The sequence below is a fragment of the Lathyrus oleraceus genome, chromosome 7, assembly GCF_024323335.1.
Source record: "Lathyrus oleraceus cultivar Zhongwan6 chromosome 7, CAAS_Psat_ZW6_1.0, whole genome shotgun sequence".
In the NCBI taxonomy this organism is placed as follows: domain Eukaryota; kingdom Viridiplantae; phylum Streptophyta; class Magnoliopsida; order Fabales; family Fabaceae; genus Lathyrus; species Lathyrus oleraceus.
Window position 1 is genome coordinate 151094237 of NC_066585.1, and position 16210 is coordinate 151110446.

Below are 16210 nucleotides of genomic sequence, written 5' to 3' on the forward strand. Positions count from 1 at the left end.
TACTATGTTGGTAAAGTTTTGTTCATACGTTCGATTAATGAATTGTTAACATATCCCGACGATTTTGGTCATAACTTTTATTTCGTAAGTCCGATTTTGATGTCGTTTGAAGCGTTAGAAAGCTAATGCTCAGACCTATAACATGGTAGTGATTGTTGAGATTTTTTAATAATATTCGTATGCCTACTATGTTAATAAATGTATTGGTATGTACGTTTGGTTGATGAATCGTTGCATTGTTGTAATATCATGGTGTGATAATTATGTTGTTATGTTGATGATGTTAAGATGTTGATGAGTTGCTGCTGTTTGTTGAAATTATTCATGTGGTAACATGAATTGGTTGTTGCATGATGAATGATGTGATGCATAAATGATGAGATGTGTGTGGGGATTCTTTAGGTGAATCTTGTTGTGTTAATGCATGTTATTTGTGAGTCATGCATCTTGGTGTACGGGCTTCAGTCCAATTTTAGTGAGCCTCGATTCTATGATAATGGATCGAGTGCGAGTAGATAATTCTTATTATGAGGGATTAATGAAGCGTTACCTATATTAATGGTAACGAGTTTTTGTGAGCCTCAATGTCATTGTGATGGATCGGGTGCGAGTAGCTAATTCCTATTATGGAGGATTAGTGAAGCGTTACCTATGGTGATGGTCGCGATTTTGGTGTGCTCCGGTTCCAAGAGGGAATCGATCCTATGGTGGGGATCATGAAGTGAGATGAACTTGGGTGTTCATATTTGGTACCACATGCATGTCGAGTCGGTGTTGAGTACATTGCATAAGTGTTGCATTTGTATTAGTTGTTGTTGATGTGTTGTTGGATGAGATGTTGTTGCATATGATGTTAATGATAATTGAGATGTGGTTTTGTATGATGTTGATGATATTGAGATGTTGTTGTGTATGATGTTGATTATGATTTGGATGTAAGAATGTGATATATTGTTGTGCATGATTGTGTAAATGTTGTACTTTATTCTTCATTCTATATCGTTATTATTGAAATGAATTCTCACCCCTTCTATTTGAATGTTGCCTTTACATGGGCATCGTGCATATACTCAAGAGTAGTATTGCTGAAGTAAGTGGAATGTAGCTCTTAGATTACTTCTTTATTTTGTCGCTTTTACTACTGGTACCTTGCTCTGATCATGTAACATCGGGTTGGGTTAAACGCTTATTTTATTCCTTATGTATAATTATTTTGAAGTCATAAGACTAATTTTTTTGTTGAGAATTCTTAAGATGTTGAGTTGATTGATTACAACTCTCTTATTTTATTATTACAATTGAAGTTGAGACTAGATGTTATTACTTGTTTTATCTTCCATAATTGTGATGATAATTCCGCTTCGGTGATGCTTTAAAATGGAAGTGAGCATGCAGTAACAAGTTATGAATGTCTTATTATGTGAATATATAATACTGATCAGATGAGATGAATGTCATGTAAACATCCCAGGTATGATTCAGATAAGTGAGATGTCGTGTAAACATCCTTATTACAAATGTGTGTATTGAAATTTACTGTTGAAATCTGTGTTACGGAGCAAGTCATGTGTGTTATGAATGTGTGATATCCTACGTGATTTTATTTTATATTTAACTTACGCGATAAACGTTACACTTATCGTCTCTTCTATTTTTGTCAGTTCTCTCTCTATTTCTATTTGATTGTTTGTCTCTCCTTTGATTCTTCTCATTCTTATTGATTCTTATGTTTAATTGCTTCTCTTTCTCTTTTTTATTGATTCATCTATTTAGTTATTCATCTTCCTATTGGTTATTTTATTTGATTATTCCTATCCCTATTGGTTATTCGATTTCGTTTATATTGTATTTTTTTAATTTGATATGATAATGTGAAGTGCAAGAATAACTGTATATAACTAAACATCCACCCTTGAAGTACATTGCAATTTTAAACACCAAAATTTTAAGGATGAATACACACTCGTACATTTTACGGTTAACAATGACCAAATGATCCTACGGTCAAAATTTTGCAACAAATCTTGAGGAGAGACATCTCTGACTGACTCCTATTCAATAGTTGATGATGAAGACAACTTAACAAAATTATCAACTTTAACAAGAATAAAGGGTAGTATTTGATATTGGTGAGACGATTATAGATTAGTGTCGAGACGGTAATTCAACAAAACTCTTGCTTCCTTCTGAAAATGAAAAACATGATAGGATTCATATTAGATTGTACATGTATATAATACAAAATTACAATTTAAAAATTAATAAATCTAGGCATCATGACACTGCAAATCGAGTTCTAGTTAGCAGCCGAACTACTAATACAAAACTCATTCATAACATCCATAAGATGGCAACCCAATACAGAGCTAACAGTCAATAAAACCAAAGTTTTATGCTTTGCAAAAGGGTAAAGGTCTAACAGAGACCATTTAATATTATCATATTACCAATCCCAGAAACAAGTTCCAAATAAAGAAAATTAAAAAACCTTACTTCCTTTCAATTATTATAATCAACAAAGGCAAGAATAATAAGAAAATTCCAATTCATATTAATATAGCAAGCATCAATTTTAAGATTCACTAACATGATCAACCCTCCAATATTAATGCTGCTAGATTCAGCAAAAGATACTGTATCTTCTGTGCATATAGACAACAAGGTTTCACATGATTGTTCCAATCTCTCCAAAGAAAGGCTAAAGAACAACTTGAAAATAAAGTCAGCCACAAAATATTAATTATTTCCAGTTAAAAAGTAGTTATTGTACATAGGAACTGCACAATCCCCTTAGTTCAAGAGGCATGCTTACTTCCAATCCCATGTGTTCATTCAATATGAGTATTAATCAAAGCATTTTGCACTCTACAATTACAAGAACAAACTCACCCTTTTTAGTCTAAATATAAAGTACATGATTAGGACACGCCGTATATATAGATTTACAGAATTTAAAGCAGACAAATCAATGGATGCTCTTTTCTTTTTAGCAATAGCTCGATTCTTGATGCAAAATGTGTCTTGAACAATGATATGATAGGTAAAAATCTGGTTTAACTATATTAAATAACAATAGTATATTGTGTTACTATTGTAGATGATTCATAAATTCAAAGGGTACATAACTATCAGGTTCATTCATTGTATGAATTTGTTTGGTGTCAAAACCATTGAAAGAATAACATGGGTAAATACTATTAACAAGTAGTAATGGCTAAAACGAAGGCAATACAAAAGAAGAAATGAGCAGAAGGCATAAAGTTACAAAATTCACTGCTTTTTCAACAATAATTGATAGTTGGTCAAAGCTCAAATTTGAGGAAGCTATTGAAGCATACACTAATCTGATGAAGTTGATATTATAACCTTGTTTCGCACAACATGCTAGATAGAATTCTGATCCTCAGGCATGAACTTAACCCTTGAAGTTGACATTTCACAAACGAAAGAATAAAAAAGATTTTGGTTGCTTCAGTGTTTAGCTTGGATGAGCCTAGTTGGCTTTGAAGATTCTTGCCCAGTTGCATCTCACTCTATAGTCGAGTTGTACATACACGGTTTGTACAATTAACAGAAACTATTTTTGCATAAAGACTTAGGAGTCCCTATCTTCCATTGAAATTTACTTAAAGATAACTCTAGAAATAAAATAAAATTGTCAACAATTGTAGTTCGGGTACCATGATTGAAGACACTATGAGAATAATAACTCATAAATATTTTATTTGTAGAGTGCCCGTGAAAGGAAATTTCAAAAGAAGATAAGAACTCTTGTATAGTCTTTCGCATAAAAGCACTGTGTAAGTCAATTGTGCAAAGATGAAAGTACAACCATGCTGTAAAGTAAGTGCAGTATGAGGGACAAGAACATTCAAAGACAATCAAACAAATTCAAGAAAAACAATAGAAGAGCAAAAATCTTTGTTAAACTTTTGGTGTAGACTTATCATCTGTTTTTGTAAAATGTCAACTTTTAAAAGTGTCAAGTTCATGCAGAGAAACAAATTATCCATAGTCAATAACCTCATGATCTGACAAAACGCGCACAAGTCACAATTATGTTCCTTCAAAGTAACTACTTTCTCTCTGCAGATGCTCCCTCCAAACTTCCCATTAACAAAAACTTATGATATTTGTGATGCAAGCGGTGACCTCTAAGATTTATAGAGAAAGTTACTACCAGATCTTAATGGGTGATGATGAAACTCCAGCATGCAATCTGACAAAAGTACCGTAATGATCTAAATATGCAAATTACTTCTAGGAGCCTATGAGTAACATACACTGGATGTTTAGAAGATGAATCACTACTTTTTAGAAGATCCAGCTAGATCCGTCTAAATATGTAGTGTACCTTTACTCATGGCTCACCGAAAGTAATTTGCATATTTTAGATCACATTACAAGAACCCGTCACTTGCATAAGCATAAACTACTTACAAAACCTCACGGACCAGGGTCGCATTCAACTCCACGCAATGCATAACTGTAATTATGCCCATAGAAAGGCAATTGTATAACTGGAAAAATAAAATATAATTAGTAAATTTTCAGAGTAAATGCATTATATCAAACAATTGTACTGCATCCATGGAATTCATAGTCAAATGCTGCCACTCTTCTTTTCCGTTTAATTTGAATACAGGAGATTGAAGCTACAAACAAAGGAAGGGTTTCAAAAGAGACTCACCATAGCAAATGAAAGAGTAATGCGATCACGATGTTGTTTGCAAATTGCATAGCTATATTTGCATTGGGGCTTCTTCCATGGTCTTTCATCTATTTTTGTTAAAATATTGGAAGGAACTTTTGGGTAAGTGGAAAAAGACTAAGAATTTCGGAGAGGATGTGAAATTTTTGGGAAAGATAAATACTTACATTATTAAGTGTTTATAATTTTTTTGTTTTGATATAAATTCAACTAACTCATCCCTATTTATACTAAACACATTTTCAAATTAACGGTTAGGATTTTACCATCATAAAATCAATCTAATGATTATAAATTACTTTCTAGATTTTCTCTAATATTTCAAACAATACATGTATTAATTTATACTTATCTTTTAAAAAATTTCATAGACGTTTCTAGAATAACCTTCTAGAAATTGGACATATAATATAAATTTGGATTTCTATTTTCTAAGGCCAAAAAACTAACAAATCCAAAATCAATTTAAACTTTTAGCACCCCTTTAAACTTAATTTTACTACTCAATATCTTAATTTTATCTGATTTAACTGGGGGCGGGTGCAAGATAAACCTGATTTTTAATTACAGAGACGTGGGCGAGAGATACTAGTATCGTCCCGCACGCATTCCGCCCCGGCCTATTAAATTTATTTTATTATATTTATTTTTTAATAATAATTTTACTATCCATTTACTTTTCTTAATCTTAAGATAGAAAATTTATTATAATTATTATTCTTTTTTTTTTTAAATAAAAATGATCAAGTATTATCTTTATTATTAAAATGATCAAATATTTAGTTTCATTATTAATTTGTATTTATATGGAGAAAGTATATGCGTTTTAAAAAAAAAAAAAAACTTTAGCAGGTGGGGTGGGGGCGGGGCGGGGCGAGGAAACTCACACTCTATAATAGATTAATAGCTTGTTTCAAGGTGCCTACTTTGATCATGGAAAACTGGGTTATTTGTCAAAGTTATTGTTGACTTGTTTTTCACATATATCTTGGTCGACTCCTTTTGCGGAAAACTCAACTCCTTTAACAAGTTTTGTAACCAGATTGCGTGACAAACACATGAAGTGGCTTCCACGTACTCTGCCTCGCATGTGGAAAGAGTGACAATTGGCTGCTTCTTTGACATCCATGTGAATGTTGTATTTTCAATTAGAAAACAAATCCACATGTGCTTTTTCGGTCATATACGTCTCCTCCCCAATCGATATCATTATATCCAACAAGCTTGTAATCATCAGAAATGGAGTAGTACAAGCCTAAGTTTGTTATACATTTTATGTAACGAAGAATCATCTTTGTCACCTTCAGATGAGTTGTTGTTGGGTGCTCCCTATATTGACTGGCAACTCTGACCGCATACAAGATGTGAGGCCTCATGCATGTTAAATATCATAAGCTTTCAATCAAGCTCTTAAAGAGTGATGGATCCACTCTTTCTCCTTCATCTTGCTTTGATAGCTTGATTCCACATTCCATTGGCATCATAATTAGGTTTACGTCATCCATTTTGAACTTCTAGGGTAACTCCTTAGTTTAGCCTTCCTAAGTGATTAGGATTCCATGATCTTCTTGTTTGACTTCAACATTGAGGTAGTAAGACATGAATTCAACGTCGATCATCTCAAACTCTTTTTTCATCTCTTTCTTGAACTCCTTATATAGTAAGACAAGATGTTAAAGCATGAGTGCATCGTCTGGCCTCAGTTTGTAAGCCAACTTTCACGAGTAATTCTAAGCGTGTTTTCATTTGATTCCAAAGAGATTTATTATTGTATCTTTTAGGAATATATTATTAAGAGAAAGATTTTCTAAAAAGATTTTTCAAGACCAAATCAAATTAAATAAGATTTAATTTGCACAAAGATCAAATCTCTTGGTGGACATTTATGATAAGCAAATCAAATCTACATTAAAATCATATATGATTATTCTTAAATCAGTAGCCCATTGGAGAAAAGTCCAGCTGAGTGTTTGCTATATAAGAAGGCTTGTTCCTAACAGGGAAGTAGATAGAAAGAGTTCAAGATCTAATGTGTTAATTTTGTTATTTGAGTCTTTGTACTTGTTGTTATTTGTGCACCCCTAAAGCGCTTAAGTTCCATATCAAAGGCATAGAGGTTATTTTTGTTAGTTAAGTTGTAATTAAACAATCATTAATATGTTTTATGTATTGATCACTAAGGTTGGCGATTAAGAGAAAGTGAGAGGGGTTCTTATTGAATAAGGTATGCTCATCTTTGACTATTTGTACTAATAATATTGAGAGTGTGTTTCCTTTCTTGTGTTGGAAGCCCCCTAGATGCAGGTGATGTTGCACCGAACTGGGTTAACAATCTTGTGTGTTCTTTATTGCTTTATGATTTATTTCTTGACATATGTTAATCTGTTATAATCACGTTAACACATTGTCCAAAATATTATGTCTAACACCTATCTTGCGAACGAACTAGACTTACAATGCACAAGATGGTTGATCAAGTTATCATCCTGAATAAATCTAAAGACATGTGTTTGAAGTCAACAGTGTAGTCCAAGAACTCTCAACTGAAGACTTGTGGTTTATGACCACTGATGGTTTAACCTTTCAACATCTCAGATGATGGCAACTAACATGGAAATATCTCAAGCCTCGTCAAGAAGACCCAAGGTTCTTGTGTAATGCTAAAATAAAAAATAAAGATGTCAAGACTTAAAGCTTCAGGGTGTGAAGAAAACTCGCTTGATTGTGTCCATTTGAGTGATCAACATATTATAAAGACGTGGGGGGAATTTTCGGAAGTATTATGGCTAAACTACACATACACGCACACACGCTAACACACACACATACACACACACATGCGCACGTGCATGCACACACACACACACATACGCATACATACAAGCACACACACACACACACATACATACACGTACGCGCGTACACACACACACATGCATGCACACACATTAAAATCATTGAGAAGTCCCTGACTTTTAATTAAAATCACCCAAAAAATTAGGCCTAACAAGTTAATTAGGATATTGTATGTTTGATTAGGGAAACCTTCTAATTTGGGCCACAGTAATCGATTATTTACATTGCCTAATCGATTAGGTAATTTATTTGGCCTATGCATTATTTCCAAATTTACACGATTTCTTGGTTTATAAATATATAGATTCTCTATCATTTTAAAACATCCAGAAAATGTAAAAATCTCACTTTTCATTTCTCTCATCACCTCTCTAGATCATTCTTGTTTTCTCATGTTTTTAGCCATTTAGAACCGTCGTGAGTTTAATTGTTACTCTTATTTAAAGGTAGAGCAAATGGATGTTAAAATGACTCTCCTCCATGATGATTGTGAGGAAAGATTTATACGAAACAACTAGATTGTTTTCATGTTGAAGGTAAATAAAACCACGTGTGTCGACTAAAAAAAGCCTATAGTGGTTTAAGCAAGTTCCAATAGAGTGGTATAAAAAGTTTGAATCAATTATGTATGATTAAGGATACCACAATACTATTTATGACCATTGTATCTTTGTTAGAAGACTTTCTAATGATTACTTTGTTATTTTATTATTATATGTTGATGACATACTTATTGTAGGAAAAATATTTATAATATTGATAGGTTAAAGAAGCAATTAGAGGTGTCAATTGCCATGAAAGGCATGGATGACAAAATTGTAATTGTTATATTAATCTATTCTATGTCATTAGATCTATCTAGAGATGACAATCTGATATGTCCACTCCATGAAAAAAGAAGGGTAGGACAGTCATGCGAGCCTTACGCCCTTAAAAGCTAAAAGTTACAACAATTCTTATTAATATCCTCGTCCTTAAAAGTTCAAAAGAAATGAGGCAAAAAGAGACACACATTCTAGACGGTGCGAGACTAAAATATTGATCCGCCCAACAAAAATACAATCACAACAACATAATAGACGGATCATATCTATTTTACTACCCTTAAATCTATCCCAAATTAAAAAAATGAAAATGGATTGAAAGAGAGATAATGGATGAAATATGTTCCTTCACACTATATTCATTTTTTTAAAAATAAAATAATAAAATATAATCCATTTCACTCCATCATTTTTTATTAATCTAAAAAAACGTATAGAGATGGAATTATCTACCTATACAAGAGTAAAAATATTATTAACTTGACACTTAACTGTCAAAATTAATGGAGATATGGAGTTAAAGAATGAAAAAACAATTTATAGATTATTTAATATTTCAGCATGTATTTAAGGATTATTTAATAATTTAGAAATTATTTAATATTTTAGTATATGTTTTAGCGGGAGTTTATATGTTGTTTAGTGCGCAAATTTTAGGTATTTCAATCACTATCATTTTGAAATATTAATTATCGGGTTCTTTTTATTATTTTATTTTTATTATGTATGCTATGAAAACATGCTATATATTTGTTTTATTATGTGTGAGTAATTATATCGCAATCGAAATGTAAGGATCGTCATACCGATGGTACTCGTATAAATTACACAGTTAATTGATTGTAACGAGCGCTAAATATTATCTCTTAACTTCTATTTTTAAATAAAATATGTTTTTTTACGAAAATAGAAACACAGAGATACCATTTACGAACCTATGAGGTGGTATCTGACGTAAAAATTTGAATGATAGATTATGATGGTCATGCGAAAGCTGGGTAGAATCATAATCTATTGAGAGAATGCTTAGATTTTCTTTTTGTTCTTAATTTTCTGCTTTTACAAATTACACTTTTGCTACGATGGTAGAAACATCGAAATACCGTTTTCGACTCAAAAGAGCGGAAACGATATCAAAATTAGAAAATTCAGATATTTGATTTTTAAATAGAAAAAGAATTTTCTAATTAAATTAGAAATTACTATCTTTTAAAAAGGAATTTTAAGTTTGTAGTTGGATGTACGAAAGTAGGCAAATACGAGTTTAAAATCTGGTAGCAGACACGCGAAAGCAGATGGTAGTTCTAACTTAGTTTTTCTACCAAAAATAATTTTCTCGTTCCAATAAAATGTTGCAATTTATATGAGTAACATAGGTGGACTGAAATCATGTTTTAGCCTCTCCTTATTAAAATTTAATTTAAATTTGTTATTTTTACTGTTTGTGGAAAACCAACCATTCGTGCAGCTTTAGATAAACATAATAATAGATAGATAGTGATACTTGTCGATTGGTCTATGTGGGATTCGACAATCTTTTATACTAAACTGATAAAGTTGCGCACTTGCGGCCATATCAATTTACTAATAACCTAAAAAGAAACAGAGAGAAGTATGATGATGTAAGAATCATGGAGAAATTTCTTAGATCGATAGATCCAAAGTTTGAGCATATTGTCACTGTCATCGAAGAGATAAAGGATTTGGATGCAATGATAATGGAGCAACTTCATGGGTCGTTACAAGCTTATGAACAAAAGACAAAGAAGAAGGAAGATAATGAGGAATACGTACTCAAGACGCGAGTCAATTCACATAGAGAATAATATGGTTGAAGCAACCAAAGAGGAGATGGCGATCAAGAACATGGACACAATCATGAATATGGGGGCGGCGAGGCTGAAGGCCTAATGATGACAAAAATTAAAGAGAAGAAATCTCATCAAGAGGTAGTGGAGAGGAGATCCAAAACCAAGGTACGATAAGTCATGAGTCAAATGTTATAAGCGTGAGAAGTTTGGAATTATGCTTTCGAATGTATATCTCTTAGCAATTATAGAGTTGTAGAGAAGGAAAACTATGCTGAAGAAATAAGCCAAGAAGACGAGACACTATTATTAACGCACAAATACATTGAAAGAGGTGGAGACAATAAATGGTACATTGACAACGGTGTTATCAACCATATGTATGGGCGAAAAAGCATGTTCGTAGAGCTAGATGACTCGGTGAGTGGGAAAATCGCTTTCAGAGATTAATCAAAAGTGGTGGTGAGAGTTAAAGGAAGTGTTCTCATCTGATCTAAAAATGGAGATCATCATTTTATTTCCAATGTTTACTATGGGCCAAACATGAAGAGAAACATCTTGAGTTTACGATAATTCTTAGAGAAAGGTTATGCATTCAATTAAAGGATAATAACCTTTATATAAGAGATCTTCAACCAAATTCATTTCTAAGGTGTCGATGTTAAGAAATAGAATTTTCGTGATGAACATTCAAAATGATGTCGTGCAATGTCTCAAGATATTCTACAAAGAGGAGTCATGGCTTTGGAATCTTTGATTTGAGCATCTCAATTGTGGAGGATCAAATTTTCTCCCTAAAAAGGAAATAGTTAGAGGATTGCCTTACATCAACCACCCCAATCAAGTACGTGAAAGATGTATACTCATAACACAGTTCGAAATGAACTTTCCTATCGAGTCAAACTCAAGAGAGCGAAAGCCGTTGGAGCTCATACACACAGATGTGTGTGGTTCGATCAATCCAAGATCACTTGGTAAGAGTAACTACTCTTGTCCCTTTATTAACAAATTTTCAAGAAAAACATGCGTGTATTATTTGAGGGAAAAATCATAAGTGTTTGAGAACTTCAAATAGTTTAAAGCCCATGTTGATAAGGAAATGGCTTTATGATCAAAGCCATGAGATTGACCGAGAAGGAGAGTTCACTTCAAGCAAATTCCTGAAGTATTATGAAGACAATGACATTTGGCGACATCTAACAGTGCCAAGATCCCCCCCTAATAAAATGGAATAGCAGAGAGAAAAAGCAGGACATTCGTTGAGATGGCTAGGAGCATGCTAAAAAATCAAGAGACTACCAAATAAATGTGGACAGAAATTGTTGCGTGCACAGTCTATCTATCAAATTGGCCTCCTGCAAGAAGTGTGTTAGGTAAAACACCAGAAGAAGCTTGGAATGGAAGAAAGTCTAGAATTTCCCATCTAAGAGTCATTGGAAGCATAGGCCATGCTCATGTACCGAGCGAGAAAAGAAGCAATTTGGATAACAAAACCAAAAAATTACATCTTCATTGGTTACGATAGCAACTCCAAAGGCTACAAGCTCTATAATCCTAATACATAGAACACTGTCATCAGTCAAAATGTCGTCTCCGATTAAGAATGAGACTAGGATTGGAGATTGGGTAATGAAGACTATTACTTCTTTCCATAATTTGAAGAAGATAATGTGGAACTAGAAGAACCAATAGAAGATACTGGCAACCTGTCGGCTTCACCGACCCCGAGTTCGAAAGAAGGATAAAACTCAACTGAAATGAATTCTCACTTTAGAAGCTTGCAACATATTTACGAGGTAACCGAAAATCAAGAAAATCTTACTCTTTTTTTCTATTTGCAGATTGGGAGCCCATGAACTTGCAAGAAGAATTGGAGAATAATAATTGAAGAACAAGACATGGAGGACTGCCATGGACGAAGAGATCAATGCAATCAAGAAGAATAAAACATGGGAGTTAGCCTCACTTCCAAAAGAGCACGAGGCGATCAGTGTGAAATAGGTGTATAAAGAAAATAAGAACTCCAAAGGATAAGTTGAAAGATACAGGGAAATATTGGTGGGAAAAGGATACAATAAAGGAGACGACATCGACTATGACAAGGTAGTAGCTCAAATTTCTTGATTAGAAAGTGTTAGACTACTCATTTCATTGGTAGTTCAAAACAAGTGAAAGATACATCAAACAGATGTCAATTCAACCTTCTTAAATGATGTCCTTGAAGAAGAGTCTACATTGAACAACCAGAAGGCTACAAACTCAAGGGTGAAAAAAGAAGGTCTTAAAGCTAAAGAAGACAGTCTACTGGTTGAAACAAGCCCCAAGAGCTTAGAACACTCTAATTGACAAGTATTTCCGGGAGAAGAACTTCATTAAGTGTCCATATGAGCACACACTCTATATCAAAGCGTAAGGTGGAGATATTTTGATTGTGTGCTTGTATGTAGATATCTTGATCTTCACGGGGAACAATTCAAACATGTTTGAAGAGTTCACGAAAGAGATGAAAAAGGATTTCAAGATGACCGACATTGGATTCATGTATTACTACCTCAACGTTGAAGTGAAATAAGAAGAACATGGAATCGTAATCACTTAGGAAGGCTACAATAAGGAGTTACTCAAGAAGTTCAAGATGGATGACGCAAACCCAGTCATCATGCCAATGTAATATGGAATCAAGTTGTCAAAGCAAGTGGAAGGAGAAAGAGTGGATCTATCACTCTTTAAGAGCTTGGTTTAAAGCTTATGATATTTAACATGCACGAGGTCTCACATACATGCAGTCAGAGTTGTCAGTCAATATAGGGAGCATCCAAAAACAACTCATCTAAAGGCGACAAATAGGATTCTTCATTACATAAAATGCACAACAAACTTAGGCTTGTACTACTCTATTTATGATGATTACATGCTCATTGGATATAATGATAGTGATTTGGGAGGAGACGTAGATAACCGAAAAAGCACATGTGAATTTGTTTTCTACATTGGAAATACAACCTTCACATGCATGTCAAAGAAGCAGGTGATTATCACTCTTTCCACATGTGAGGCAAAGTACGTGGTGATGACTTTATGTGCTTGTCACGCAATTTGGTTACAAAACTTGTTAAAGGAGTTGAGTTTTCCGTAGAAGGAGTCTGTCATACCCTAAAATTTTCCCTCCCCTTTTCATTTTTTATCCAACCTATGACTTGAGATTCATCTGCATTCACTCACATGCATCACACATTCATATTAACACTTTCTCATAACCATCATGGATTCAAAGCTTGTGAATAATAAAAACTTGGTTTTGTTTGAGGCTTGTGACATTTACTCATCATTGGGGAAAAACCCTAATTTCTTGATCTTTGATCTTTGGTTCAAGGAGACATTTTAACATTTATCATGACATCAAAACCCCAGCTTGGCAGAGTATTGATGTTTGTTGCTCATTTGGTTTGAGGTTTGATTATTGTTTGACTTGAGGTTTGACTAAGCCTAAATCGTAATTCTTGGTGCCATTTGGTTGGTCAGAAATATGCTTGCATTCATGATTCTCATTCATATTCCATTCAGTCGGTTTCATTTTCCTAGTGGCATTGAAAAGAGGTTGCAAACTTCAGCATTTTTTCATAAGTTGACATTTAGTCAACTGTCGACTTTCTAGTCAACCAGTTGATCAAAGTTAACTCATCATCTTTGACCATCTGAGGATTGTTTCTACGCATTATATCATGTTCATCACCCAAATCACTTTTTATTTGTTTTTGCATAACTTTGGGGGTTGGTCCATTTCCTGATCTGACCTACTTTTGGACCAAGGAACTTGGTCCATGATCAGGTCCAAAACTTAGTCGAACCTAATTTTAGACCAACAATTAGACCAACTTAGTTTTAACCACTTTTTAGATTTTTTCACTTCTTTTCATTTGTTAAACCACTTTCAACCATTAATTCCATTATAATTCCATATTCAACCAAATTCAACTTTCACTTCGTAAACCATTATTTCCAATTGACAATCCAAGTGCATTAGAAACATTTCATTACACAACCATGATAACCATAGGCCATTTGCACATTTTCACTTCTATTTTCCAATATACCAATTTCATTACAAAGTCATCTCTAATAATTCCATTCAATTTGAATACATTGTATTGCAATTCCAATTCCAATTCTATTCAAATTCCAAACCGCCATTTCATCCGAACTTCAACATTACATAACCAAACACAAAGCCTACCAAAATATCATGTTCATTCAAACCTCACATGATCAACCCTAATACATTACATTCACCAATTTCCATACATACACTACACACACAATTCCAATTATATTATGTACAACATTCAAACCTAAACCAATTACAAAACAATCCCAATGAACAAAACAACCCCATTGATTCCAAGGATGGCCATCTAATTCCAATCCACAAACTCCATGAACAATCTCATGACCATGATCCAATCTCACCAAGCACTCCAAGTAACCTGCAGCAACACTAACAGAGAATCAACATAACAGATCTTCACTAACTATGCAGAATCTAACACTTAATACATTTAACAGAGTGTGTTTCAATTATATAGCAGCAGTGCATTTCATAAAGCAGAAAATGAATTTCATTTACACATTTCATTAAATTCAATCTAACAATATAACAAAAAAATTCACTAACTATAAACATTTAGCAGAGTGCATTTCAAAAATAGGAAAATGAATTTTCATTTCATTTAAATTTGGATTTCAACTAACTTTGCAATTTCTAACCAACTGTGAATTTCATTTGAGTTTCTAACAGAATTTGAATCCTATAAATATTCACTCACACGCTTCAAATCAGAGAGGTTCAGTCCATAATTTTTTATACAACATATTTTTTCATTTAACCCTTTTCTATTCAATCCATATTTTTCATTCATTTTTCATCAAATTGTTCTTCCATTCACTCTTTGCTAATAGAGAATTCAGCAGAGGAGGAAGCAAATTTGCAACAGCAATTCAACAAGAATCAATCATAATGATTCACATCAATCACAACAACTATCAACAATACGCAATCTCGCAAGAATTCACAAATCGAAATCCAACAGAGGGAGAAGAAGAGGAAGCAATTGGAAACTGAAACGGAGAAAGGCTAAGATTCAATACATGTTCAATTCGGTAAGTTATCTTATTCACTTTCGATACCGCTTCTCTTTCTGTTCGCGCATACGATAACAGGACGAGTTGAATTTGACGATGCAAATCTTTGAATTGATGATGGAACGACGCGAATCACGAATCTATGAACCGTGCTTGATGAACGTGAAGCCGTGATAACGTCGCACACGATCATGAACTTGCTCGGATTTGTTGCATAGGCGTTGGTCAGCTCGGTGTGGTTTCTACGTGATCATTTTTTTGTTCAACTTGATGGCGTTCATTCGCGTTGGAGCTTTTTTGGATAAGCGCATTTCTCCTTTTTCATGTTTCTTCTTCAGCTTGCACGAAGAACATAAAGACGGAGTGGACTCGGATTCTCATGATTAATTAGAATTTGATTAGGTGTCAAATAGGGAATGAGGTTAATTAGAATTGACTAATTAGAATTTTAGATAATTCGGTTTTTAGGATTCTAGATTTAGACTAGAGGTTATTCAGAGGATTTAGGTTGATTAGGTTAATTAGAATTTGATTAGGTGATAATTATAATTTTAGGCTAATTAGAATTTTAGATAATTAGGTTTTTTAGAACTTGATTAGATTAGAGGCTGATTTAGAATTTCTACAATTGATTAGAATTTTAGAATTTAATTAGATTAATTGGTTTTTTTTAGAACTTGATTAGATTTTTAGAATTCAAATTAGATTAATGATAATTAGATTTTTAGAATTCAAATTAGATTAATGATAATTAGATTTTTAAAATTAATTAGATGATTAGTAATACTGATAGTTAGAGAATTAGGTTTGTTTAGTTTTAACTAGATCTTGATTCATAATTGTGCCATTAACCTTAGTACTTAGGGTTTTAA

The 16210-nt window shown here is 33.2% G+C and overlaps 2 long non-coding RNA genes across 2 annotated transcripts; both read right to left on the reverse strand.

The window, feature by feature from the left end:
* Window positions 1–3034: 3034 nt before the first annotated feature.
* LOC127100970 (uncharacterized) lies at window positions 3035–4982 on the reverse strand. Its single transcript, XR_007794550.1, has 2 exons — window positions 4691–4982; window positions 3035–4520 (listed from the first exon to the last, which is right to left on the reverse strand). It is a non-coding gene; the product is annotated as an uncharacterized LOC127100970 (long non-coding RNA).
* Window positions 4983–14352: 9370 nt separating this feature from the next.
* On the reverse strand, window positions 14353–15839 carry LOC127107339 (uncharacterized). The gene is made up of 2 exons (XR_007795688.1): window positions 15345–15839; window positions 14353–14683 (listed from the first exon to the last, which is right to left on the reverse strand). It is a non-coding gene; the product is annotated as an uncharacterized LOC127107339 (long non-coding RNA).
* Between the last annotated feature and the right edge of the window lie 371 nt (window positions 15840–16210).